Source organism: Pseudorca crassidens, chromosome 6 (genome assembly GCF_039906515.1).
Source record: "Pseudorca crassidens isolate mPseCra1 chromosome 6, mPseCra1.hap1, whole genome shotgun sequence".
NCBI lineage: Eukaryota > Metazoa > Chordata > Mammalia > Artiodactyla > Delphinidae > Pseudorca > Pseudorca crassidens.
Window position 1 is genome coordinate 56,282,586 of NC_090301.1, and position 27,261 is coordinate 56,309,846.

General features: G+C 40.0%; 1 long non-coding RNA gene across 1 annotated transcript; it reads left to right on the forward strand.

Annotated features, from left to right (window-relative positions):
* On the forward strand, positions 1 to 27,261 carry LOC137226485 (uncharacterized). The gene is made up of 4 exons (XR_010944379.1): positions 1 to 3,424; positions 3,965 to 4,053; positions 6,234 to 6,321; positions 23,107 to 27,261. It is a non-coding gene; the product is annotated as an uncharacterized lncRNA (long non-coding RNA).

Genomic DNA, 27,261 nt, shown 5'->3' on the forward strand with positions numbered 1-27,261 from the left:
CCTTTTGAAACCGGTTATTTTCAAAATGGCCAGCCAATTCTGCTCTTCAAAGATGAGCATAATGGCTGGATGGCTCTTTGAGTGTAGCTGCCAAACGCCAGCAGCACAGGGATGATAACATCACGCTTTCTGATAAGTCTTTAGGATATAGGCACAGTTTACTGAAGGCTGCAGGCTGTGCTTTAGTCAATTTACATGCATGATTTCATTTTATCCTCCCCCAAATCTCATGAGGTATCATTACCCCATCTTACAGACAAGAAAACTAAGTTCTAACGCAGTGCAACTGATCTGCCTGACTTCAAAGCCAGTCATGAAATCGTCCTAAGGATTAGATGACATCGTGCCTCAGGACATAGCGGCAGTTAGTTTTACAAACCACTCTACAGCGTTGCCTCTAGGGGTGTTAATCCAATTTTTTAAATATAAAAATCAATTTTTGGTCTAAAACAGCAACTATTGATGTTATGTAGACAAGTTCCAGAAGAATCATTTGGCCAACACCTTTAGCCAGCATAGCCTTTTAGTAATTAAAACTCCTTTTCCATCTGTCACTTATAGTGCCAGTTCCTCGCCAAGCTGGAGATAAGGGTGAGCAATGCTTTCGGTAAATGGAATTCTTTAGTATCGATCTTCACTGTGAGGAGAGCCTTCTGCAGTGATGGACCACCAGACTTCCTTGGGGAATCATGCTATCACACTTTAGAAATGAAGAAAAAGGGAAGGAGAAGGCTAAGAATATAGAAGAACATGAGTACATTTGCTATGAGAAAGTGCTCCTAACAAATGGATCCATCAACACAGATGTATGAACAGTCATTTGATGAAATTACATGGGGCAGATATCGGTTTCCTTAGAGTAAGAGCATTGTTCTTAAAAAGAGTCTTTTCACATAACATACGGAACTCTCCCTTGATGAACATAATGTGCATCTTTTATTACATTCAAAGCTTATTTTTAAAAAGCATGTTGAGCCAAGTCCCCTTTTCCTCCCTCACACCCAGTTCCTGCTCCATTGTACCTTCAGGCAGGACGACCGGATCAATCTGGCTTCCCATCAGGTGTTCAGATAGTCCCCAGTCAAGTTGGAGCCCAGAGAGAGGAGGGAGCAGCGGGTTGCCCTACGCTTCTGGAGGCATTCCCACTGAGCCAGTCTGCAGCCCTGAGTGAGCTGATCCTCTTGTCAAGACGAAAACCCAGGGTGAGGAAGCCCTTGCTTTGTTCCAGACAATCATAAAGGCTCCCTCTACTAAATAGAGTATGTGCTTATGCCTTTCTGTACCATTTTTCCACTTCTGCAAACTCCAGGATGGACTCTCTTTAGCTGAATTGGAAATAAGCATTCGTTTGCCTCTCCTCTCCATTTCTGCTATCTGTTTTAGAAGAGGTGTTTATGAAACAGGTAAAGTTCAGCTTCTTGGCCTCTCTTGCTTAGAATGTGAAAACTATGGAAGAAGGCCAACATTCTGAGGCCTGAGGAAAACTGCATCTCCAACCCGTGCATGGAAGAAGAACCACAGAATGAAAAGCACAAGATCATTGCATCACCTCTCAGAAAGCTTGCTCTGAGCTGCTAGATGAGCTAGTTGTGTCTCTTCATGGATTTTTTTCTGTTTTTAGAAAATGAGACCAGACACTTTTTATTTTCCCCTCCATTGGTGTCTTAGAGGTTGTTTAATCTCAAGTGAACTCAGTTCACATTTTCCTGGCAGTGTCAGCTATCAGCTCAAACCGTTTTACTCATTGCATCATCCTGTCAGTCAGCAAGCAGGGACCTAATTAGCTTTGCTTTAATGGCAATAGTTAAATTTACATTATTAATTTAAATATTACAGACTCTGTGGACTTGAGCACATAGCTGACATAAAGATGTAAAATGAATAATAAGGTGCCGAAAAACACCAGAGTCATTATTCCCATCATGTTCAAACTTCTAGCTATAATGGTATCAATTAAAACTCTAATCATAGCAAGAAGCCTTGCTGGTTCTCTTTTGTTATAAAAGCTGCATTTATATTTAAATGCTGGGCTGGAGTATTCAAGTTATACCTTGCAAAATAGAGTGATCACATGTGTCAAGAGACATAATTACAGTTTTAATTATATTTTTGATCTTTTAAAACACCCAAATGGTAAAATTGTAGTAAGTTCTTTAGCATCCCTTTCTGCATCACTGGCTTTTCCTAGTCCTGAAGTGCTGCAATCACTCTGCAGTGTCAAAACCTGTTTGGGTTGCAAGACAGATGGGACTTTCAAAATGAAATGTACCTATGACTGTTTGCTACTATATATATAAAATGTCTCATTTAGTCTCATCTGTGATTTTCCAAGAGGAAAATGTTTCCAGGAGCAATTTATCTCAGTCCTACAGGTTTGTATCACTGAATGACCATCTGAAAAAGAGGACCAGCATCTTTTCTTAAAGGGAAACTGCCTAAGTGTGTTACACGGAGATGTTTCAATGCAGTAGTTGAACTGCATGAAATCATGTTTAAATGAATGAAATGCAAAATATGAAATAACTGAAAATATGAACTTCAGATTTTTCATTTAGTATATGAACCTTTCATCTGAGTTCATAGAATATTTCATACCGTTATCTGTGAGAACAAAACAACTGGTAGGAAAGATAAAATTAATAGACAAAGACATTTTTCATTTTTGTGCCAGATTGAGCTTTTAGGCCTCCCAGTTATCTAACCAGCTCTCTGCTGAGTAAACCAGCTTAGTGCTTCTTTGGCACTAACTCCCTCCCCTGATAAGGTAGCCCCCTCCTTTGTCAGGGCTGCAAGACCCTGGCAAAGACACCTCAATCCCCTGGCTCCGATCCCTCCTTTATGGCTATTATTATTATTATATCTTTGATTGAACATTCTAATGTGCCCTCTCAAATAAGTTCCTTGTGGTCAGGCTCTGTGTAGGATTATGCCGAGCACTTGGGAGGGGCTCAGTGATGTGACTGAGCCAGAAATGAGATAGCTATGGAGGAAGGTTGCAATGGTTCACCCACCGGGGTTAAAGTCACTTTTCCTTTGGATGTGTAGAATGCATTATTCCAACTTTACAAGACTAACAATAACTTCATTATTTATTTGGATCAAAAAATCCGGTTTCAGGGCTTCCCTGGTGGCGCAGTGGTTGAGAGTCCGCCTGCCGATGCAGGGGACACGGGTTCGTGCCCCGGTCCGGGAAGATCCCACATGCCGCGGAGCGGCTGGGCCCGTGAGCCATGGCCACTGAGCCTGCGCGTCCGGAGCCCGTGCTCCGCAATGGGAGAGGCCACAACAGTGAGAGGCCCGCATAACGCAAACAAACAAACAAAAAAACCGGTTTCAACTATACACGGATCATTCATCAGTGTGGCGGCCGTGGTCTAGTCCTGCACTCTCTCCAAGGTTCAGCTTCCTGAGCAGCAAACAGGAGGTAAGAATAACCTCCCGGTGAGGATTACATAAATGCAATCTTTCTGGTAAAATAGGAGGTCTGAATAACAAAGCATGTAACACCACTCTGTCAATTGGAAATGGCAGATAGAAGTGTGAAGGATTATGGCTGCTAATAAATGCAATGCAACTGTGTTTGCCTGATGGCAAGGAATTAGGATTCAGTCTTCAAAGAGGACAGACTGTACTGGACGAACATCTAGAACTTTTTAAAAATGGGTTTGCAATCAATCCTATCTCAGGATGGTAGTTTAAGGTAGTAGTTAAGGGTATAGACTCTGAATTCGAATCCCTGGGTTCAAAGTTTAGAATAATAATGGAGTCTGCCTTTTAGGATCCTTGTGAGGATAATTTACAGAAAGTCCTTAGCCCATTGCTTGGCCCTTGGTGAGCCTTCAGTAAGTGTTAGCTATTATCAAAGAATCAAATTGCATAAAATTTAAAACCAGCTCATCTGTATGTGCAGATATGCTTTACGTTGTTTATAAAGTAATTCCATGTATTTTCACCTTACCAAAAGATAAGAGCTCTCTCTTCAAAGGACTGGTACAAGCTGCCCACGGAGGGCCTAACTCAGCACCTTCTGAATGAATGGATGAAGAAGTCCAGGTTAGTATCCAGAACAGGAACTTCAAAATTAATGGACAGGATGTGTTGAGAGGAGCCAGAAAAAATCTCTACCAGTGTCTACTGTTCCAGACCACTGAGGTGGTCATCTTCAGCCGAGCAGACACTTTGGGTCACACATCTGAAAAGTCGCATCTAATGAGAACAAGAGCAAACATTTAGTGGTGGTTTTCAAGGTACCAAGCACCATGCTAGGAGGCTTACCTGCATTATCATACTTAGTCTTACCATAACACTCTAACTTGCTTCTACTCTTATTCCCATTTTTGGAGGATGTCACTGAAACTCACAGAGGTAAAATTAATTTGACCAAAATCAAACAGTGAACAGTGGTGGCACTAGGGCTTGATCTCAGATCACTGGGCTCCCAAGTATATATTCCCGAAATTATATAATACCGCCCCTCTGGAAATGCTTAGGGATAGGGCACGTCAGATTTTGGAACTCCTGAGACCATGCTAAATTGACTAAAATTTTAAGATGCTCAAATTTCAAGACTTACCTGGAAGTAAGCCTCAACTAAAGTGAGTCTCCCAGTCGTTAGCTCCGGGCCCATTTTGAGCCAAAGTCAGCCCCAAATCCTGTGAAACAAGCTTCCACAGAATTAAGAAGGTGATACAGCCCAATGGGACAAAAGGCCTTCCTCTTTTCCTTGTCCTTGTCCTCTGCCATCTGCCATATTTTCAACGTGTTAAAACTCATGGGGCAGAGGATACTTAGCAAATTAATAGAAGAAAAGTCCTGACTTTCCTGGCTCATAAAAGGTTGATGCCTTCCAGCCATGCTACTGAAAAGAATGGGACTTATGCTGCACCTTTCTTCCCAGATGGAAAAGTGCTTTACAAATAATGGAACTAATGCAATTCATTGGTAGTGAGTAAATTTGTCACCGTGGATGTATTAACTCTCTAAGGCCAATTCAATTGGGGATTCAATAAATCAGCTCTTTCAGGGTATCTCATGATGCCCCACTGGTTAGAAAGAGTCCTAGATAAATAGTAATTTGATCCTTTGGATTCTTTAATCCTCGAAACATGCTTTTAGGAACGTGGAAAGGCTTAATGCCTCCCTTTTCCTGCTGGAGAAGCTGAGGAATCTGCACAATAAGGGAGGAATCAGGAGATCTCAGGTCATGCTCAATTCTATGACCATTTCACCTCCAATTTCATGAATATCTTCTAGGCTTATTCCTGGGCCATGTTTTTCAAAGTGATCAGCAAAACTGTGCTTGAGAACATTTCCCTGACTCAGCCACAGGTATTGCTGTCATCTCAGGTGAAATTGAAACTACTTCCTTAAGACTTCTGCTCTCCTGAGCTTCTGTTTTCTTCTCATCCTCGGCTATTCTGAAGGGTTTCCTTCTTTGAAGGGGCACCGCCCCATGCATTATGTACTGGATGCTTCCTTCATACTAAGCTGAAGGTCGTTGTTTATTGAGGCAAAGTTGGCACCGAGAATGGAAACAAATGGGAAAAGGATATGTATTTGAATTCACATCGGATTATTTATGCCCATGGGTCCACGGCATGGAGCACGTATAAAGATTTTCTATTTATGTATGTATGTATGTATGTATGTATGTGAAGTCAAGGAGTCCTTCAAGAAATGAATAAATATAGCATAGGATTGGATTTTGGAAAAGAAAGAAACTTGTATTAGAGAGCAGCACTTGTCATCATGTTGCAATGTAGTTCTCTAAACAGAATTCCCTTGGAAAGGTAAAACTGACACATCTGGCCTCACTAAACTGTTCAGGTGGGTTAAACATTGACTGTGGGGAGAAAAACAAACCCTGAACTAGAGGGGAAGCCGTTCCTTATAACTCGATGGGTAATAAATCTGTAGCTGTGCCGTGCAGAAGTCCGTGTAATGCTCTTTAATTCCAGCGTATCTTATGTAGGATTTAAAATGTCTTGAGGGATTTGCTGGAAGCCTTGTTTTATTTTGTTTTAAACAAACATTGTTTTATTTTGTTCTAAATATGGGAAGTGGATCAGAATCGATAGGGAATTTTTTTTCACCTTAAATAAGAAGGCTCATTTTTAATATGACCACAATTTTGGCAACCATGTTTCTTTATTAGTTGTTAGTATTATAATTCACTGAGAATTTTATTCTCATGTTGTCACCATACATTGCCTAGTATTTCTGGACTTTTTCAGATTCTTCCCTGTGAGTTATTTGCCTTCGTTGGAAATTTGATGGATGGCATCGTATGAAAAAAACTATTAAAATCCTCCAATGAAAAATGTACATATCTATTGTGAATTCTGCACTACAGTGGTCTAGAAGCTTGTTACGAATACAGAGGTTTGGTTCATTTGCTTTTTTCTAACCCGCCTGTTTCCATATTGCAAAACATGCTAAAAGTACTGTTTATCTTGATGTAGACTGTGTTATTTGTGAAGGGTCTGCATGGAGAAAGAAAACATAGGCCGCGTTGTTCGAAGAATCATTAAGGAGATATTATTTCAGATCATAATGTAATTAGACTCCTTTAGAGGGAAATATGAGTGTTCATGTTTTCAGCTTTTATACAGGAATGTAACTGTGGCTGATTAAGGGAAAAGTCAACTAATTTATAATGTCTAAATTTAGTGTTACACCAGATAATATATCTGAAATTACAAAAACTAAAACAACTTCAGCTCTGGCTCAAAAGCAGTTCTTTAATCCAGGGTCTGGAATACACTGTTTATAGTAACCGAAATTCTAATTTTGTAGAATTAGATCTTAAAAGGAGTCAAAGGCAAAAGAAAATTCCCTACACATCTGCTGTGCTCAAAGTATCCACTTCAGAAGAGAACTTTTTTTTATCTCCAATTTATTTTGACAAAAATTCTCTTGGGCTTTTATTTCAAAAGATGAAAAATGAGCCATGGCAGTCAATGGTGTATGGTGACTATTTATCTGTTTACACGTGTCCATGTGATTGCTAGAAAAAAACAGATTAGACTTTGAATGTGGTATGAAGAATGTATGTTCACAAGCCCATATTTCTCAGAGGAGAAATAGGTTAAAAACTCAAAACTAAGTTTTAGAAACCATGCATTTTATTTTGAGGAACAATAATTCAAGGCCTGATTTTTTTAAGGTAAAATATCTATGCTCAATCTTAAAGTAAACATATTCAGCAAGTCAGTTCATGGTTTACAGTTTTCCTAACCAAACAAATCATGAAGCTAATTATTTAATAATGTCCATGTTATAATTTACATGACAGGTGTCTATCTGAAAAATATCTATACATCTACTTTTGATTAATCAAAGAATATCGTAAATGTACTAGAGAAACCTTTTATATATTGATTTCTTTGGCAAATACCTTTCCAAAGTAAAGGGAGCCTTATAAAATTAATAATAGCCCTGAGTCATTCTCCTTCTTAGTTCCCGATTTTCATAGATTGGGCTTTCTTTTAAGAGGGTATGCACCTGTAGGAAATTTTATACGGCAGGCAGCCTCCCTGCCATAATCAGAAACCAAATTCATTTTTGGAGGAAAGTAGGAAATACACAATGGCATACGTGTCTCTTTTACGGCCACATCTGCACAGCTCAGGGAAAAGTTCGCAGATAAGTCTGCTGATCACATGACAAGGCTGTTATGAGAGAATAAAGTTGCACCTTTGATGGGCTATTGCAGCTGAGTTAGAGGTCCCAGTCATTAGAAGTTTGGCATGTCACAGAGCGGAGCAGATTGGAGACCCAAAAATACTTTATGCAACTAGCTGAATTTTGGTCATTTCCATCAAATATCAGTGGACCCGTTAGACAAAGATGAACAATACGTGTGCACGGGCACGCACACACACACACACCCCTCAATACGCACTGGCAGTAAAGATGACTTTAGGTAATTTCTGACTTTCACCTCTGCGATACAAAGTCCATTGTGCTTGTACAGTGCCTTCAGGACACCAGCTGAGAACAAAGCTGCTTCCAGAAGCGGTAAGTGATTTCATTCTTAATGTCCAGGTGATATGTGAAGCCCATTATCACATCACTAATATGGCAGCAGACATTTCCTGGCCAACCCCAGGTAGCTCCAGTGTTTGTGAAATGTGTGACTGGTAAAGGTAGACCTCAGAAACACTTTTAATTTTCTGCTAGTGTCACCAAATGCTAAACACAGCCCTAAAAGTCATCTTTTAAATTTCAAAAGAAGATGAAATTGAACGCCACATAAAAGATCACAGAAAATGTTTAAACAAAACAATTTGCAGGATTTAATTGAAGGGTTTTGGTGAAGTGTTTGTGTTCCAGATGTAATGTGTGGCACATTATCAGAGAAAGCTTGGAATATGAGGAGGAAGGCCATTGATGTAAAAAGTGAGTAATTCCAGTTCCCTGTCACACAGCACATGGAGGGAACAGGAATCATCCCCAACTGTCCATTGTCTCCTGAGGACATCTCCTAACACATCAGGGCCGCCTCGGTGGTCTCTGATTGGCATTGTGCCCCCTAAAATTAACGTAGTTGGTGGGCTTCCCTGGTGGCGCAGTGGTTGAGGGTCCGCCTGCTGATGCAGGGGACGCGGGTTCGTGCCCCGGTCCGGGAAGATCCCACATGCCACGGAGCGGCTGGGCCCCTGAGCCATGGCCGCTGAGCCTGCGTGTCTGGAGCCTGTGCTCCGCAACGGGAGAGGCCACAACAGTGAGAGGCCCGCGTACTGCAAAAAAATAAATAAATAAATAACGTAGTTGGTGAACAGGAGAAGCAGCTCCTAGACACACAAGTTACTAAAATACAGAGATAAATAGCCAGGCTGAAACCAGAATCTGCAATATGAGTCAAAATAACCACTGCTACCTAATTTTGAGAAGATATTGGGAAATGTTGCACACTTTCTTGTTTAATTTTTGGTCAACAATCCAAATCCTTATTAGCCAGAACTGTCATTTCTTTTCCGATAAAGAACCCACCTCAAATAAATGGAAATTTGTCATTTTCCAGATGGCAATGAACATCTCCCAGTAAGTCTGATTTTTTTAATGAGCTATGTTACTTTAAAAACAATTAAGAGTTGAATTCTAGGTAAAATTTTTAAAATCCAAAACGAATAAAGTAAAATCAATATCGATTATTAGGAGCAAAAGTGCTAATTGGGACTGTAAAACCTTTTAAGAACTAAGAGGAGAAAATTTCCAGTAAAACTACGATAAATTACTACTAAATAACCAGAATATTTGCATGGAATTTAATGTCAGTACATCAGCCTCCCTTTAATTTTTTTTAAAAAAGTAGTGTATTACTGGTTCAGAAAGACTATTCCAGTAATATTACAAGAGCAGTGTCACTTTGGCAAGTTACCTTTTCAACTTACATTTCATTATGTTCTAAAAACCTACTTTTTAAAGTTATAATGCTTTTCTTTTCTTTTTTTTGCCGTACATGGGCCTCTCACTGCTGTGGCCTATCCCGTTGCGGAGCACAGGCTCCGGACGCGCAGGCTCAGCGGCCATGATTCACGGGCCCAGTCGCTCTGCGTCATGTGGGATCTTCCAGACGGGGGCACGAGCTCGTGTCCCCTGCATCGGCAGGCGGACTCTCAACCACTGCGCCACCAGGGAAGCCCCATAAAGTTATAATGCTTTTAAGAATTCATTTTTAATTATCACTTGTTTTTTTTGGCCCTCAGGCCTTTCAGGGCTTAATGTGAACTGTTGTCACACTAAAGTGAAAGCAAAACCATTTTGCTGAGAGACCACATTTTAATATCTAACACAACATTCTGACAACAGATACTCTTTTTTTTTTAAACATCTTTATTGGAGTATAATTGCTTTACAATGGTGTGTGAGTTTCTGCTGTATAACAAAGTGAATCAGCTATACATATACATACATCCCCGTATCTCCTCCCTCTTGCGTCTCCCTCCCACCCTCCCTATCCCACCCCTCTAGGTGGTCACAAAGCACCGAGCTGATCTCCCTGTGCTATGCGGCTGCTTCCCACTAGCTATCTATTTTACATTTGATAGTGTATATATGTCCATGCCACTCTCTCACTTTGTCCCAGCTTACCCTTCCCCCTCCCTATGTCCTCAAGTCTATTCTCTACGTCTGCGTCTTTATTCCTGTCCTGCCCCGTTCTTCAGAACCATTGTTTTTTAGATTCCATATATATGTGTTAGCATACGGTATTTGTTTTTCTTTCTGACTTACTTCACTCTGTATGACAGACTCTAGGTCCATCCACCTCACTACAAATAACTCAATTTTGTTTCTTTTTATGGCTGAGTAATATTCCATTGTATATATGTGCCACATCTTCTTTATCCATTCATCTGTCGATGGACACTTAGGTTGCTTCCATGTCCTGGCTATTGTAAACAGAGCTGCAATGAACATTGTGGTACAGGACTCTTTTTGAATTATGGTTTTCTCAGGGTATATGCCCAGTAGTGGGATTGCTGGGTCGTATGGTAGTTCTATTTTTAGTTTTTTAAGGAACCTCCATACTGTTCTCCACAGTGGCTGCATCAATTTACACTTCCACCAACAGTGACAGCAGATATTCTTGATGAGAAGTTTAAAATAATAAAAAAAGTCTCTGTTTTTTACAGTGTTCTTATAAGATCTGACCCAACTTTTTAGTAAACTGTCTTAAATGGGCAAACTCTAGCAAGGTCCAAATCCCCCATAAAACTGCTTTAATCAGGGTAGAGGCTGGTGGTGATTTCAGGTCAAAGAATCCCAACATTAAATCTGTATGCCAATGTTTAAACACGTTTAAGAGCTGTAAGAACTTATCATTCCAGAACACTCTGAGGGCTTAATCAAGACTGCAATCCACTGTCTGGAGCAGCATTTAAATGCCCTGTAATATATTATTGTTTCCTTTAGAGGCAAGAAGAATTCTGGTTCTTCTCAACAGCTGCTTCTCTTTCACCCTCTCATTTAGTCCCATCTTTTCCATTTGAGCTATCTACTTCTTACCCTTTGGGGGAAAACAATCTATAACCGATACACATTTCTGACTTTCTAGCCATATTTGAGGTTTTATTCATTCACCCAAAGAAAACAAGAGGGAAATGGAGACATTTTAAACTGAGCAATAAACTGCTCCTCAGAATTTTTGTTGACTGGGTCCCTTTCCCCCATCTTATGGGTGATAGAGAGTGACAGTGCTGTTCAAGATTCCTGAAGGCACCCGGAAATATTGGGGGAAGTGCCCTGAGCTGACATCAAGCAGGTCTCACCTTCCCGATTGGTCCCTATTGGTGCTTGAAGAGTCCACCAAAACAACAGATTGAGCAAAGACCCATAAAAACCATACCTGGAATCTACTTCAAAGAATATCACTTCCAGTAGATCATTTTCCAAATGAGAAAACTGAGGCCCAGGAAAGTGAAGAGTTAACAGAGGATCCGGACTAGAGCTCTGCCCCCTGATTCCCATCCCACAGGTCTTGGGACACGTGACAGATTCTATGAGCACCTGAAGTTTTGCTGGTCGGTTACTTCTGAGGAATCTTTTGGTGGAAACTCTTTAAGTGGCCCTAAGGGTTTAGGCATTATGGGCAGCGTGCAGCCACCCCGAGCTCCCAGGCAGAGTTTCTGAACATGCAAGGAGGCAAACCCCAATAATATAGGACTGATGCTTCAGATTTACCAGGGTCTGCACTTAATCTCCCAAGTCCCTCAGTCATTTTGTCAGTACAGCTCATATAATTGTCAAATTTTCCACAATGAACATGTTATGTTCATTGTGGAAACAAATGTAACAAAAATATTATAAAATATTTGTAACAAAAATTTTGTTACAAAAATATTATAAAATATTTGTAACAAAATATTATAAACAAAATATTATAACAAAAATATTATAACAAAATATTATAAAAATATAATATTTTGTAACAAAAATATTATAAAAATCTTTTGACATCACTTTATAGTTTATGAAGACTTTTCATGTAGTTATTCATCATATCTTCAAAAAAACTGTGACATGGAATCAATGTCCCTATTTTACAGATGAGGAAACTGAGGCTCAGGGGGATAAAGTGATTTACTTAAAGATATTCAGCTGCTATGAGGTGGCAGAACACGAACCCGAAACCCAGGTCCTCTGATTCTAAATGCTTCTCCTGTTCCATCACAGTCCCCCGGGGTGTGAGCTTTCCAATGGCTTTCTTTATAAGTTTTCATGAGCATCTTGATAAACTCAGGTCTCTGGGAAGCCCAGATGTTTTTTCCAACTACCGTCAGGTTTCTAGTTCTCTTTTTCGTTTCTTCTTTTAATCTCTTTTGTATTTAATTTGGAGACGATAAGATCCTGAGGAACCTGATTGTGGCCTGGGGACACTCCAGGGTTGTGAGCTGGGAAACTCACACTCAGGGAATCTGAGGCAGGACTAAAAAGGCCCATGCACACTGTTGGGAACACATCTTTTCAGGGACTTCAGGCAGTTTATATGCACACTTTTTTTAAACCTTCCTGTAAATTAATTAGAACTCCATTTTACTGGAAGTATGTTTACTGAATAAAATGGTCCAAGAAAAGAAGTAAATAACACAATAACAACAACAACAAACCCCAAAGAATTTAGTGGTTTACTTACTACTAACTTAACGTTCATCATGGTGCAGGTAGCATCTCTCAGCTCATACAGGTAAAATGCTCTTCTCTGGGAGATGTCTTAGAATGCACAGCAATTTAAGATTAGGACTGATGTCTGAGCTCTTGGGACAAAAATGAAAGCTGGAGTGTCCAGGAACTTGAAGTGAGCTGCCATCTGTGGGGGTTTTTTTTTTTTTTTTTTTTGGCCTCTCATTCCTCAAAGAAGCCTTTCTGTCATCCACAGCCTTATCAAGGAAAGAGGGTTGCATAATAGGGCCAATTTGGGGGTCCTTAGTTGATTATCTGAGAGCATTGGCCATCACTATTGTTACTGACATTCAGCTAGATCAAGGTCATGGCTCCAACTAGGAAAAAAAAAAAAGACCCTCCGGCTGCGTGAATGGCTGCAATCTTGGCTGCCTGCAGTGAAGTTCTGGTGTAAAATTTTGTGATTCTATAGTTTTTCTGTTATATTTCTAGGAAGAATAGGGAAGCTACAGTATACATGCCTGTGTATGTGTATGCACACACACATACTCATTCATACATGTAACAGTAAACATTACTTGGATGTGGAATTCTGGCTTAGGGATCAACTCTGCCCCAGATTGTATAAAAATAATAGTAGCATAATCTTTTAAACCACTGTTTTCCTTCCTAGTTTATTTTTTATTTTCTTTATTAAGCTTTTTATGTACATTTTATTGTTTCCATTTTATTTTGTTCTTCTAATTATTCACACTTCTTAGCACATTTCTACTATAGTTTTCACTTCAGTCTAAGGACATATTTGGTAACTTCAGAGCTTTAAAATAGAATCCAACATGCTGAATTAATTTCTTCTTTATTCTAAGTGTCACTAAGAGGATAAATGTGAAAGCACTTTACAGATCATAAAACAGTACACAAATGCAAGATGATATGATCGTTAATTTAATTCAGTAACTGATTTTCTATATTCATTCATTAAACGAATATTTATTTAGTGTCCATTATGAAGCAGTACAATGTCAAGGGTTTGGTAGTGTCAGAGTTGCCTGAAGACTCCTATGATTTTGGTTTGGAATTGTGGACAGAAAATTATCCAGTGAGTAAGTTTCCTTTGAAATCATTCCTAAATGAAAAGGATAACATACAAAGCCTTTCAATTTTAAGTTTGCAAACAACTGAATTTAACTAAGTAAGACTTTGAATACACACTATTTAGTTCAAAGCAGGAGTAATTTCTTAGCCTCATGAACTATGAGAAATTTTACCTGGCAATCAAAGCCTGGGTCTATACAGTGCAAAGTAATGTAGCTATTTGGTAAGTGTTTACTTAATTTTATCACTGCAGAAAGCAAATTAGAAAAACTTATGCCCTTAAGGGTATTTTTCTTCTTTTCTTCTCTTCTTTTTATTTATTGTTGTTGTTAGTTGGTGGGTTATTTTGAGAGGAAGGCGATGCTGAATAATCATTTTGGTGAACTAACTGCATTGATCAACTGAATTGATTCCACGGGCTGGGCATACTTTAAATGTTCTTTGGTTTTTGATGCCCTTAAATTACATTAGATTCTGTTATTTGAACTCCATTGTCAGAATGATGTTTTATCTAATTTTATCCGATTGAACAACTTCTGCCTAACTTTATCAAAAACCAGGTTTAGAAGGCAGAGTGATAGTGAGCAGAGAGAGAATTGTTCTCCAATAAGCTTATATTCAGGACCAATAGACACATGTTCATGTCACAATTTTTGCTTGTGTTCTATATAATGTGCCTTTTGTGCCTCATGGCACAAAAAGGACATATATATATATAATAAGTTTTTTTCTTTTTTAATAACAGACTCTTGAAAAGGAGTTTCAAGCTCCTTGAGGGCAGCAAGCTTACTTTTTTCTCTCCAGCACATGGCCTGAGTCTGTCCATGTTTGTTAACTAAACAAATGAGTGAATGAACAAATGAATAAAGAAATGAACTACAAATGAGGGAAGCATGGCCTTCTAAACACAACCTAAAGAAAAATAATAATGCAGGATTTTCCTGTGTCTTGAAACACAGCACAGAGCTTGACCCATATTATGCTTTCAATGAATGTTTGGTGTGTGGTAAATTCCACTAGCAAATGTAGCAACCTTTTAAGCAAAAAAAGACCTTAATCATCTAGTCACACACGTTCACTCAATTTAGATTAAGAACACTGAGGCTCTGAGAGTATCTAGTAAATTACAGTTTCCAGAGCATGGCCAGTGGTGTTATCTCCATCTTATATACTAGAAAACGGATCCAGAGAGTTTAAATGGTTTTTTTTTTTTCAGGATCATCTAGCTAGTTTGCATCAGAACATTAAATTACAGCCCAGGTACCTAATTCCTTGTAGAGAGTTTTTGGCAACACCTCAATATGCCAGCCTAGCTGTAAGCCTTTAGAAACTTTTGGGCACTGGATGGAAGGCGGAGCTTCTGGAAACATGGGGGCCATCCAGGATTCCACTCCTGCAATATGGAGTTGGGTGTTGAGTCAGAAGCTGGGTCTTTGCAAGCATTACTCTGAATTAGAACACTTGCATATATTTGTGAATCAATAAGTTATAATTCCAGCAGCACCCACCAAAACCAGTGAACAAGGCTCCAGCCGGTACGAAGAGACATTCAACCAGAATTTAAATACAGTTACCAAGCACACAGAAAGTTAATCTGAGCCAGGAGCAAAGCTGTGCTATGGTCATAAGCAGTGAGAGTTTCGTGATGATGCTCAGTGTACAGCAGTGTTTTCTCAGAGGGAGGGCCATGCAAATGTTTTCAGAGGCCTGCAGCAAAATGAGAGGACTTCTTTTTTTCTTTTTTTGCGGTACGCGGGCCTCTCACTGTTGTGGCCTCTCCCGTTGCGGAGCACAGGCTCCGGACGCGCAGGCTCAGCGGCCGTGGCTCACGGGCGCAGCCGCTCCGCGGCATAGTGGGATCTTCCCGGACCGGGACACGAACCCGTGTGCCCGGCATCGGCAGGCGGACTCTCAACCACTTGTGCCACCAGGGAAGCCCAGAGGGGACTTCTTTTTAAGAGATGCAATGTGGGGACTCTTTCCTAAAATTAAACTTATTCAATTTGAAGGACTTCAATCTTAGATCATGGTCCTTTCATATTACAGTACTAAAGTTTCCCTTTTTATATGAAACAAAGATAAAAAGAGACTGGGTGTGTTCAATGTCTTTACTGGACTGGGGGTGGGAGGGAGTTGGCAATTCTCTGTTAGTCCTCAAGTTATTTTTGGAAACCTTGCTAGTTCATGAAATGCCAAGGTAAGGTAACGAGTGGGCCACTTAGAACTTGGCTGTGAAAGTACATTGAACCTACAACCACACATCGCAGTGACTTTCACTTTCATGCAACAAAGGTGTTGACACCAGCCCATCCTCTGCTCGCGATGTCTACCACTTCCTCGGTATGACACTGACCATAGGTGAAGTTTTCACAGTGTGTTTCTAATTCATTCCCACACTGACCTGGGCTACATTTTAAACAAATTTTTCACTCCTAAATGCTTTGTTGGAGTCTCCTTTCTTGGAAAGACTTCAGAATCACTGGGTCCCCACATCCACATAGCATCCTGATGCACTGGGGTTAGGAGAAGCGGAAGCAGTACTTGTTTCAAATGACAGCAATGGCCTCAGCCAACTTCCCCGTACACTGGCCTGTTTTTCATGATGGGATGCTAATTTCAAACCAGAGAGTCTATTCAGTCAAGAAATGAAAAACTCCTCATGTGACAGCAGGGCTGTTTAAGATCAGAGCGACACAGTCTACCCTGATCGCACACACATGGGGCTCTGAAGTCATTAAAGAAAAAATTACACCAATTCTGGGCACCCCAGCTGTCTGAGAGTTCAAAAGCTTAGATTGTCATGTGCTTTTTGCTATTATGCGTGTGGAGAAGATCTTTTCATCTTTTTTTTTTTTTTTCAGTTGGTCAGAGAAAATAGGTGGTGCTTTTCCGTAAACCAACTTGAACAAAAATTGGAAACAAGGTTAACATCTGCCACAAATGAAAACTCTATGGTACTTGTTAACTGAAAACTCTCCCAGCAGTGATGGAAAAACCAGTCAGCTTCCCTATCTGGGGAAATGCCGTGAGGGTGGACAAATGATGACACCGAGCTTTGAGCCAATATTGAGCTAATCCAATGTAACATATTGTTATACAGCAAACTCAATGAGAACTCTGGTTAGCAGAGAAATTATGTAATGTCAGAGAGCTCCAGACTTGCTTAGCTACGTGTCTGAGAATGCTTGAATGGTCCTTCCAAACCAGATGAACAATTCACTGACTTAGTTTTCCCAATTTGGAACAGTAGTGAATGATAAAGACTTATTTCCCAAACCTTCCACTTTGATCTTCTATAAGCAACCTAAAAAAAACATAGAATTTAGAGGGGGAAAAATATCACATGTTCAAGAGAATGTAGAATACCCGGATACTGTAAATTCTGTTCCAGAGTCACTGGCTGACATCAGAACACATCTGCAGCATTAGAAGCTGCTGCCAGGCGATGAACACATAAGAAACGAACAAAGGGCTGGCACCTCAGACATTTATAAGGATCCGTTCGTTCATTCATTCCGATGAACAAACCTAGGGAGGGGCGTGTTACCCGGATGTTGACATCAGATGGCATGATAAAAAGAGAGTTTTGGATTTGGAGGCAATGAAATTAGAATTCTGATCCAAAGTCTGTCATTATCTAGCAATAAGTCTTAGGCAAGTGATTTTGCCTCTTTGGGCCTTACGCAGTTTCATGATATGTAAAACAAAGATTAGACCAGACCGTCTCCAAGGTCCCAACCATCTCTAACATTTTCTAATTCAAGTCATTGATTGAGTATCAGGAGAGGATTGTTAAGGACTAGCATGGTTTTCAAGATAAATTTACATCATCACCCTCAGTGTGTAAGGATGAACTATGGTAGACCACAGCCCCAGAATTGGGGGAAGTGGACCAGAATGTCTAAATCCAGCCTTTGCCTTGAAGGGTCTGACTCCAGTTCAGGAGATAGGACACATGTATAAATTGCAACACAGGGCAACGCATGCTAAGTGACAAAGTCCAGCACGGATACTATAGAGAATTCAAAGGAAGGAAGGCTTTGCCAAGGTTTGGGGCAGAAAGAACCATTTTCAAGGAAGAGGCAGAGCTTTAGCCTAATCTCTAAATGTAAGAGGCTAGATAAAATAACGTCTCAGCATCCTTGGAATTCTACGATTAGAATTAATTAACAACAATTAATGTTAGTAAATAAAGGGGACTTCCCTGGTGGCACAGTGGTTAAGAATCCACCTGCCAATGCAGGGGACACGGGTTCGAGCCCTGGTCTGGGAAGATCCCACATGCCGTGGAGCAACTAAGCCCGTGTGCCACAACTACTGAGCCTGCGCTCCAGAGCCCGTGAACCACAACTACTGAGCCCGTGTGCCACAACTACTGAAGCCCATGCACCTAGAGCCCGTGCTCCGCAGCAAGAGAAGCCACTGCAATGAGAAGCCCGTGCACCACAACAGAGTAGCCCCTGCTCGCTGCAACTAGGAAAGCCCGCGTGCAGCAACGAAGACCCAAAGCAGCCATAAATAAATAAATTCATTAAATAGTAAATAAAGGCTCTCTGATGGGTATAATATAGGCTTCTAATAGGTATAACTACTAGTAGCATGAAAATTAGTAAAATTTATGAAAGACTTGTTTTTCCAGGTCAGATATTTCATGATAGTTAATTACAAATTACTTTGGTTAATCATATCATACAAGCTAACTACCTTATATGTGACTAAATAACTAGCTAATTCTGGTTTAAGTAATTGTTTCAAAATAAATTGAACATGACTGTTGAAAACGCTTGCTGCCAAACTGCTAGGATTTCCACTAGGACACTTCCCGTAACTATCTCCGTGGCACATAGGCAATTCTAAATAATTAAAACCATTATTTGGCAACTGTAAAGAATTCCTCTCTTGTCATACCACTGACCTTTTCATTTTTAAACTGGTGGACAGGGAGAAGACAGTCAACTTAACTGTTCTGCCTTCAACAAGCAGCTTTATTATGTTGGGCAACTCTGCTCAAAGCAAAAAGGAATAAGGACACAAATGCAAGCTTCCCCATGGCAAGTGGCAAAGAGATGAGTGTAGTGTATTTTTTTTTTTTTGGTGTCCCCCAAACCTCACAGTGCCCTGGAGAGAAGAGGACTCCCACTGGCAAAATTCAGGGTGGAATCTAAAATATACCAAATTTAGAATCAGAAACAGACAAGAGGCTAATTTCACATAATCGGGCCATTCTGGGTTTGCACTGATAATGGTTGAAAGGGGGAAAATTTTAAAAATAAAAGGAAAGCAGAAGCAAAATAGGAAAATGCTTATTTAAAATTAATGTCACACCTCATTTTCAATTAGTCTCTCGTGAACTTTACCTCACTCTCACACCCCTGCTTGTGTGTGCTGAAACCTGTAGACAGCCATAAAATTAGTTTACATAAAAGCACTAATTAACATAGACTGCTTGAGGATAAGAAACCAATCTTTTCATCTATTTTTCTTTTCTTTTTTTTTTTTTTATAAATTTATTTATTTATGGCTGAGCTGGATCTTTGTTGCTGCACGCTGGCTTTCTCTAGTTGCAGCTGGCGGGGGCTACCCTTAGTTGTGGTGCGTGGGCTTCTCATTGCGGTGGCTTCTCTTGTAGTGGAGCACGGGCTCTAGGCCCGCGGGCTTCGGTAGTTGGGGCTCGCGGGCTCTAGAGCACAGGCTCAGTAGTGTGGCGCACGGGCTTAGTTGCTCTGCAGCATGTGGGATCTTCCCCGACCAGGGCTCGAGCCCGCGTCCCCTGAACTGGCAGGAGGATCCTTAACCACTGCGCCACCAGGTAAGCCCTTTTCATCTACTTTTAAATTCTTATTGTGAATCCTTAAAATATGCCTCATTTTAAAGCATCACTGACTCAATTTTAAAACATTGCCAGAACCTGTTTTGCTAACCTTCAGACTCGATAGTTCTACCCCAAACCTCAGCACACTCAGCAACAATTTAATAGCAAATATCTCTAGTGACACCTCATATTACTAAGATTCTATTACTTTTTATATTACAAAAAAAGTGCTAGTACACTCTAAAGTATTATAAATAGTTCAGACCAGGCAATGCTTGTAAAATATGTGAAAGTTTATTTTTTGCACTCAGTAATCTGGCATTTTTATCTTATGTATTTATAATCTATAATGTGCCTCCCATAATCAGTATAAAATGTGGATTACTAGTCAAATTCATAGTTTCTGGACATTTTATTTCTGTTAATATGATTACTAAGGGTGATAAGTTGTATGGTTAATAACCCAATCCTTCCGCTAAATGCAAATTCTAAACATATCTTAAAATAATCGCATAGATGCCTAAAATCGGCCTCTTTAATTATATTTTTCTTAGACTGCTAAGCAATACTTTTTGGGATTGAGGGCATTGTGTTTATGCTTCTTGAGGATTTTTAGCTTGAGGTTTAAAGAAAGATATAAATCTGGATACTTATTTAATAATTGTTGTAATACATTTCAAATGACATAAAAGAAGTATATATTCCCCTGTTAACCAGTAATACTTCATATCTTGACAGAGGTCTCTGTAAAATTGTTCAACTCTTGAAATGTTCAAGTTTTTAGACATTAATATTAGTATAACTAGAAGTATATGGAAGTATATCAATCTGTAAATACAGAGATATTTCCACATAGAAGAGACTACAATGCTTGCATCTTTTCAGCAATTTCAGGCTAGCTCAATTTTTAAATTGATAATTGCTCATTTATTCTAAGACCTCTATGCTATTTATTTCTTTGTAATAAATGCCACTCACAATGCACACCAGTCTTTAATAAATGATTCATGTTCTTTATAAGAGATGAATTGCAAATTGCCACCTTGATCATAAAGTAAATCTACTACTGACATTTGCACCAAATGTGTACATGCTAGTAGCAGACACATGAATAACCTCCAACCTGCATCCCCAAGCTCTACAAAATGTCTCTAAGGGCTGCAGGGCGATACCCTTTTGGCCCAATGCCTTGACCCTCCTCCACCCTTCGCTGTTTCTCTAGTATATTCTATCCCTTTTAATTCTCTCTCCACATTAATACGACCTACTCTTGTTTAAACATTTACAATGAGCTATAACTGTCACAGGTTCCCTTCGGCAAACGTGCTGCCCTACTCCCTTACCATTTCTGTGGTATAACGGGGACCAGGCCCCAGAGCGGGACTGATTCCACGGCAGAGCCAGGATGGCGCTCACGCTCTCTGATCCACTAATCAGGTACCCGGCAGTGACAAAGGTCAATACACCTTTTGGGAGTTGACAAGCAGAAGTCACCTTCTCTATCAATCTCTTATTCAAACAATTTCTGAAAAACTCAGAACCGCTCCAAAAATGCATTTGTGCCCCAGGTGTGGTAGTCAATACACCTAATGCCCAGATGCTTAGAATCACAGAGTTCAAGCTCCTTCTTTTACAGACATAGAAAACAAGCCCCAGAGAGGTTAAAAGATTTTTCCAAAATATAACAGCTTAGCTGGAATGCTCCTGCCTTTCTCGATAGGCTTTTTATCTCATTATTCTTTTCAAATTTTTTGGATGAGCCTTAGCATTCAGCACCAACTTTACTGGTTTTCCAGCTATTAAGTAAACTAGACCACAAGTGACCATTGCAATGAGACGGCTGGGGCAGAGCGAGGAGCAGTGTGTCCAGCTTTGGCTTAGGAAGTCACCTTTAGGCTCTTGCTAATGAAAATATCTGCAGCCTGAATAAAACTTAATAATAAAATTCAAACTGTTCAACTTAAGGTTAGCCTCCTCATAGTGAAGGGCTCTAAATTCTGACTCCAAAATCAAGGAGGGATATATATATATCCCTGCTATCTATGTAATCTTGAGAACAAAGAATATTTTAAAATATTCTCAAGCTTCTGTAACTGGAGCTGATATCAGTTGTGACAATAACTAGAACGCATGGGTTGGCTGTGTTGAGGACAGATTCGCGACATGACTAGAGGGTAATATTCTGCTGTCCTGGTCCTCAGTGTTCACCTTCCTTCCTCCTTCCCCTCTGGCCAGTTAAACAGGGGGCAGGAAAGCCATTTCCTCACACAAGTGACATCAGGAATGGTGGAACAAAGTCATGTAGCTCCTACAGTGAAAGAGATTAGAACCTACTGTTCATGTCAGAGGATACTTATGAGCTCAGAGTCTTACTAATTATACCAGGTATACACTTCTACATGAATGAAATGTGGTGTCAAAAAACCGGGATGGGGCTTCCCTGGTGGTGCAGTGGTTGAGAGTCTGCCTGATGATGCAGGGGACGCGGGTTCGTGCCCCGGTCCGGGAGGATCCCACATGCCGCAGAGCGGCTGGGCCCGTGAGCCATGGTTGCTGGGCCTGTGTGTCCGGAGCCTGTGCTCCACGACGGGAGAGGCCACAGCAGTGAGAGGCCCGCGTACCACAAAAACAAAAAACAAAAAAACACAAAAAACCTGGGATGGCAGTATAACTGGACAACAAATGGTTCACCTTTAGATGCTTCTTCTTGACCCTGACAGCACCTCCCAATTAGCTTGATTGGTGCCACCCCAAAGTCTCACATAGGTCTGCCCCTTCGCATTCCTCATGGCTGAACCAGTCAAATGTTAGATCTAGAACAGCCCGTGAAGAAGTTTCTCAGGAGCTAAGTGTCAATGTGAGAGATGGAAAAAAATAATGAACACATTTTGGAGATCAAAATACACTCGGCTTTCTGCCATTGGCCAATTTCCCCATTCATTAGTAGCCTTTGAGCTTTTTCACTTCTCTTCCTGTTGTTTTTCAGTTTTTCAGAAATGATATCACTTCTGACAAAAGAACTCAAAAAGCCAGTGGTCTGAAGGTTGTTTTAGGTTCTGAGGACATTGCTGTTGGTGTAACTCAGCCGCACGGGTGCTCTCACACACCTGATCCTGGCTCACCAAGGGGAGATTCAAAGCCTACACTTTGTACAACAGCAGGCAAGGGCTCGTACATTTTAGAAAGGCTTCATTATGAAGTATTCAAAACGAAGGTAAAGTCCCCAAATCCTAACTCTTCAGAAAATCCAAGTCCAGAGATCCAAGTTTTTGAGGTTCTGAAAAGATCTTAGAGACTATTTCATATTGCTTTATTTTAGGGATAAGGAAACTGATGAACAAAAGGGCAAGAATCATTAGCTCTCTGAGATTTTAAGAGACTAAAATGAGAAAGACAAAGAATTCGTTGCTGTCATTTTTTTTTAAAAAAGTAACCTTTTGTCTGCATAGATCTTTTTATATAAACCTCTGGTTATTATATAAATATGAATGCTATAGATCTGTTCAGGAAAATAACCATACTAAGTTACAGAGAATATCTAATAATAATGACTTTTCTTAAATACTAATTTTTAGGGACCAGTGGCCCCCCAGAGAAGGCTTCCGTGCCCCTGCCAACTCCAGAGCAGGATGGAACCGGGAGGGCTGATGAGAGCAGAGAGTTGTCCTTGTCTTCTCTGATGGTACTTTCTGGAGGGAGCAGCAAAATCCTATGAAATAAACAACCTGGGTTCTAGTCTTAGATCTGCCATTAAGCAGCTGTGTGGTCTTGGGCAAGATATCCAGTCTCTCTAGGTCTTGATTTTTCATCTGCAAATTAAAAGCTTAGAAATTCCTTAGCACTTCCTTCTAGCTCTGAAATGCCTTGAGTTCATTATGAGAGTGATCACATGGTGTCCGTGTGTGTGCTCAGGGCAGATGTGGGTCCAAACATTGCAACGAGCGTAGAGTTAAGTGTGCAGAAAAGGGTTAAAGATTTAAGCATGTTGGAGTTGCAGCTGAATGAAGGAGGACCCCAGCTCTTCCATATTCCATACAGCCATTTTATAGATAGGAGAGGTAGAGAGAAAGGAGTATGTTTTTTCCAGGGGAAATCAAGAGAAACCAGAGTATCTTTCTGACTCGAGAGTTCACGAAGATTGGAGAGAGGTGATGGGCAGGGTGAGGACTGCCCTGAAAGGAGACCAAATACATAACTTAAGTGGTATGCATGACTAGAAAGATCGGGCAATAAGGTCACACCTCTGTCCCTGCGACCAGCACTGTCTGCAATTTTCAAACTTCTTTTAGCTCTGGAACCCTGTTGGGGCAGCCACCGCTTAAAAAAGCAGTAATCCTTTCCTCCACTCCTGCTTCCTGGCCCTCTACATCAAATCTCAAGCAAGCATGAGCCCCAGATAGACAGGCTTCCTCTTCGGACCCAAAGTCCAAAGTTGAAGACTCCCATTCAGGTGTTAAATACAAATGGCTGAACCAACACTCAGCTGGTTATTTTGAAGGTCTTGCCAGGGCCACAGCTACCTACACACAGATTAGACAACCAGCTTTGGAAAGGGAGCAGCCCTGATTTAGGTGCCAGGTAAATCAATGCTCCATTCCCACATTTCTACTTGTTGTGTCAACAGACGTAGCAGAGGATGGGAAATGAGATCCAACTGCAGTGAAGAGGAAGGATGAAGATGCAGCTCATCGTGCACTCCTAACTCATTCTTGAAAGACAAGCCTGAGCGAGCAGATTTCCGACCAGAGAAACCCAGCTGGACCACCTAGGCAGCAGTCAGGAGATGGCAGGGCTGTTTTGTGTATGTTTTTTGTTGCTTGCTCAGTTTTTAATGGAAAAAATGTTGTATTTTTCTGTGCTTTCTGTGCTTTCAAAGTTTGTTAGCATTAAAAATCTATTCCTTTTGTTAGAAAAATAAACTATGAATATTTTAATAATAGCTCAAACATTGAATTTGATAACTACCACTCCTAAGAATATACACATTTCTTTTAAAACATGATATATAAAGTAATACGTATATGTGTGTGCATATATATTTTAAGGGAACCAGGAGTTAGCATAGTACTTCAGAGAAATATTGTGAATATTGATTTTTTTCCCCTAGTGAGATATTACCTGGGAATCACAGCCAAGGTAGGACTCTTTAGACAGCTTTATCATTAACCTTTCTCTGTGTGTAAATTCACAGACATCAGACTGTAAAATGTGCTTGCCACATCACCAAAGGAAACCAAAATCTGGTACTAGCCCTTATTTTGAAAATGAATGGTTCCATCTTCTTTTTAAAGTACTCCAAAAGTTTTTGGGACAGCCCGTTCTGCAGTTCAGTCATACTCACCGATCACAAAGTCTTTCTTGTGTCTAAAAACAGACTCTCTCCTGATGCTGTCAACTCAAACTCCTGTTCTTCTACTCCATCCAGTGAGAGGGAGAAGGCTGGTTAGTGTTCTCCACAGCTCCACCTCACTGCCCAGAGGTTGTTAATTTTGTCTGCCTTCAGCCTTCTCTTCTCCAGGATAAATAACCCGCCTCCTTTCTTGTGTACATAGCCTCCAATCCCTGTCATCGTTGTCTTCTTTCTGTACGTGAATTCTATGCCATTTTCATACATACGTTTTAAGTTACAGACCTAAAGTGTAATGTTCAAACGAGAGCCTGACCTACAATGAATTTACACAAGGATTACTTCCTGGCTACAAATGATGCTTGTCTTAATACAACTCAGGATAGTATTTCTTTCTTAATGCCATCACTAGGTTAATGACTCATGTATTTCTGGAATGCTGGATCTCCTCCAGCCAAGTTCATGTCAAAATACGCTCTCTATCTAGCCCTTTCTCCCACCACCAACTACTCCCCAAAGGCAGTCACTGTTAATAGATTTAGATTTTAGTTCTTCCAGCAGTTTCTACTTGAGCTCTAAATAAATAATATGTCTACATCTACCTGTTTTGATTTTTCAACCTTAGACACTCAGTAGCTATTGAGTTCTCTACATGAATGATGAAAAATTTCACTCATTCCTTCTCTATCTTCTCCCCAGTTTAGATTAATTCATGATTTTTTAGTTCTTCAGTTGGGTAGATGTATAACTTATCCGTATGTATAACTTACAATTATCCCTCCACTTCCGGATCTAGCAGCTTTAGAAAATATTTATTGACCTTAGCACTCTCCGATAAGAAAGTTAACACAGCCCTCCACCTCCCGACTTCTGTCAGAGTATAGCTTTTAGACTGTCAAAGTTTATAATATTTATACTGTTTTATAAATATTATTATGAATTCTGATATTATTATCATAGAAATAGCATTTGTTGCAGACACCAGAAAACAAATTAACCCTATGTCACCAAAATCATGCTATTCAAAATAGAGTGTCCTAAGCATCACAGTTAAATGGATTCTCTAACCTTAAACTCCATCAAACCCTCAAAATCATGCCACAACTTAGTTTACTTCTTATTAGCATACTGGATTTTGAGGCAGTTCTATAAATACTATTACTGGTTACAAGCAGTGGAAGCTGATTAACTTAACAAATTTGTTGGAAGGATATAGGGTCACTCTCCAAACCAAAGAAAAAGCTAGAGATGAATCAACTACAGATTTTCAAGGTATTAGACTATGAAACTAGAGACAGATCCTGCTCATTCCTGGGAAAGAGCCCCTGATCGGCCTACCTCGGATCACAAGCTAGGAGTAGGACACTTGATTGACAGTCCCATCAAGGTTGCATGCAATGGTGAAGGGTAGTTCTCAAAAAATAAAATCAAGTTGCTGTCACCAGAACAAGCTGGGTAGACTTAACAACAGCATTTATACATATGATATACCGGTTGTCACATTTTAATTAATAAATAATTTGGGTAGTTATCTGTTTGACATTGTCCTTTCCCATCAGATTTCACAAGGAGAGGTTACATATATTATTTGTTCTCTTAATCTACATGCCTAGCACAGTATATGGCACATAGAAATACTTACTAAATATTTGTTGAATATTGTTAAAAAAAAAAAGTGCCAAGGGTTTCTGGGATAAACTGCATAGACTACCTGTATTCATTTACTTTGCTAACAAAATATTTTCAGATGGCTGAACTGCATATTAAAGAAGGGATTATTCTTTCTATTGGTATAACATCATGGAGGGATACAACTTAAGTTTTCCATTGCAAGTATTGTATTTTAAAAGAAGAATATCTCTCAAAACTTCTGGATAGTGGCAGGATCCCATGATCTTACACATTGCCCAAACAACTAATGGTTTACAATGACCTGATCCAAAGAACTGGTCGGCAATTTGAATGTTCAGTATTCATTCAGGATTTCATAGCCTGTGGATCTCTGCAGCCAGGATTCAACACAGCAATATTTAAGGCCTGATCTAATATCTTCCTTGTAAAGCTCCCCATTCTCCCAAGGAGTGAATCCTTTTCCCCACTCCTCTCCATGCCACTTTGCCCACTTGGTCACAAATTGAGGGAGAGTTATTTGTTTATGTACCTGCCTCTCCATCTAAACTATGAGTCCTATAAAAGAAGAAAGTCTGTCTGATTCACCTTTGTATCCCCAGTGCCTGGCAAATAGGAAGCATTTATTAAATGTTTATTGAATCTAAACAATCAGTCTAAGTAAAGTCTTTGACAAAGAAATATAATGAGTTCAAAGAAATACCAGACTCTAAAGGGAGAAGGTTTTATCATCTAAAATAATAAGATCATAAAA